Source organism: Athalia rosae, chromosome 3, assembly GCF_917208135.1.
Source record: "Athalia rosae chromosome 3, iyAthRosa1.1, whole genome shotgun sequence".
Taxonomy (NCBI): domain Eukaryota; kingdom Metazoa; phylum Arthropoda; class Insecta; order Hymenoptera; family Athaliidae; genus Athalia; species Athalia rosae.
Genome location: NC_064028.1, coordinates 14,050,279 through 14,052,778, shown reverse-complemented (window position 1 = coordinate 14,052,778; position 2,500 = coordinate 14,050,279). Strand labels below are relative to the sequence as shown.

General features: G+C 49.7%; 1 non-coding gene across 1 annotated transcript in view; it reads left to right on the top strand.

Moving 5' to 3' along the window:
- The window catches only part of LOC125500441, a 1,914-nt gene extending 213 nt beyond the window's left edge, over nucleotides 1–1,701 (top strand). Inside the window, exon 1 of the ribosomal RNA XR_007277823.1 lies at nucleotides 1–1,701. This exon is cut by the window's left edge and continues 213 nt beyond it. This is a non-coding gene — a ribosomal RNA (small subunit ribosomal RNA).
- The last annotated feature ends 799 nt before the right edge of the window (nucleotides 1,702–2,500 follow it).

Here is a 2,500-nt window from a genome sequence, read left to right as displayed (position 1 = left end):
TTAGATCAAAACCAATCGGTGGCGGGTTCGTCCTGTCCGCCGTTTACTTTGGTGACTCTGAATAACTTTGGGCTGATCGCACGGTCTTGGTACCGGCGACGCATCTTTCAAATGTCTGCCTTATCAACTGTCGATGGTAGGTTCTGCGCCTACCATGGTTGTAACGGGTAACGGGGAATCAGGGTTCGATTCCGGAGAGGGAGCCTGAGAAACGGCTACCACATCCAAGGAAGGCAGCAGGCGCGCAAATTACCCACTCCCGGCACGGGGAGGTAGTGACGAAAAATAACGATACGGGACTCATCCGAGGCCCCGTAATCGGAATGAGTACACTTTAAATCCTTTAACGAGGATCAATTGGAGGGCAAGTCTGGTGCCAGCAGCCGCGGTAATTCCAGCTCCAATAGCGTATATTAAAGTTGTTGCGGTTAAAAAGCTCGTAGTTGAATCTGTGTCCCACGCTGTCGGTTCACCGCTCGCGGTGTTTAACTGGCATGATTGTGGGACGTCCTACCGGTGGGCTTAGCCTTTCGGGGCGGCCCAACTAATATCCCATCGCGGTGCTCTTCATTGAGTGTCGAGGTGGGCCGGTACGTTTACTTTGAACAAATTAGAGTGCTTAAAGCAGGCTATTTTCGCCTGAATACTGTGTGCATGGAATAATGGAATAGGACCTCGGTTCTATTTTGTTGGTTTTCGGAACCCCGAGGTAATGATTAATAGGAACAGATGGGGGCATTCGTATTGCGACGTTAGAGGTGAAATTCTTGGATCGTCGCAAGACGGACAGAAGCGAAAGCATTTGCCAAAAATGTTTTCTTTAATCAAGAACGAAAGTTAGAGGTTCGAAGGCGATCAGATACCGCCCTAGTTCTAACCATAAACGATGCCAGCTAGCGATCCGCCGAAGTTCCTCCGATGACTCGGCGGGCAGCTTCCGGGAAACCAAAGCTTTTGGGTTCCGGGGGAAGTATGGTTGCAAAGCTGAAACTTAAAGGAATTGACGGAAGGGCACCACCAGGAGTGGAGCCTGCGGCTTAATTTGACTCAACACGGGAAACCTCACCAGGCCCGGACACCGGAAGGATTGACAGATTGAGAGCTCTTTCTTGATTCGGTGGGTGGTGGTGCATGGCCGTTCTTAGTTGGTGGAGCGATTTGTCTGGTTAATTCCGATAACGAACGAGACTCTAGCCTGCTAAATAGGCGTACTTTCCGGTATCTCGAAGGCCCCCGGCTTCGGTCGGGAGGTTTTTACTACCGGCGTACAAATAAATCTTCTTAGAGGGACAGGCGGCTTCTAGCCGCACGAGATTGAGCAATAACAGGTCTGTGATGCCCTTAGATGTTCTGGGCCGCACGCGCGCTACACTGAAGGAATCAGCGTGTCTTCCCTGGCCGAAAGGCCCGGGTAACCCGCTGAACCTCCTTCGTGCTAGGGATTGGGGCTTGCAATTATTCCCCATGAACGAGGAATTCCCAGTAAGCGCGAGTCATAAGCTCGCGTTGATTACGTCCCTGCCCTTTGTACACACCGCCCGTCGCTACTACCGATTGAATGATTTAGTGAGGTCTTCGGACTGGTACGCGGCAATGCCTCGGCATTGCCGATGTTGCCGGGAAGATGACCAAACTTGATCATTTAGAGGAAGTAAAAGTCGTAACAAGGTTTCCGTAGGTGAACCTGCGGAAGGATCATTAACGTTTCGTTACTGCGAAAAAAAAAGCAGCGAATCGATGATTATTTTGGTAGATTCCACCGTGAATCTCACGCAATTATAATCCAGTCAAAAGACACACATGGCACAAGAGGTGGCGTACATTTTACGCGTGTCACGAATATCGAACTACGTAACGGCCGAAACGGCTCGTGTCGCACTCACACACGTCGACGACGAACGATCTTGCTATGTCCGTTGGAAGAGAGAGAAAATAATATAAAAAGGACATTACAACTAGTGTATCACGGTAAAATATATCGTGTGCAGCAGCCAAAAACAAACTAAGGCATAAATGGCTATGGGTAAAAAAAACACTAGAAAAATAAAAGGACATTGCTACTACGCCAACCTACGGGGGCGCAAGAACGAAAACTCTCTTTCCATTCTGGACGATAGCGATGCGGATCGTGATGCCATTCGTCGATCAGATTTGTGTGAGGTAGCGACATTGTGCGCGTTGCTGAGGCGACCAAGTGCCCGCTTCTGTTGAACGGGACGCTTGGTGTGCGTTTGAATCAACCGTTCGGTCGATCCCCCCGCTTTGTACGAGGCGTGGCGCGCGATTGATCGAACGGTTTTTTTTATGCTTTTTTTTCAAATTGTTTCTTTTCAAAGATACACATGAAGAAAAGTTACCATACTTTCACGGGGTAACCTGCTCCGGCTGGAGTTTAGCTCCACCGGGGTGACGTCGCGTTCTCCGCGGCGGAAGGTTGGCGACGAACTTTCGCCCCGTGAAATGCAATTGAGATCTTATTCCTTTTGCGCAACATTACCAA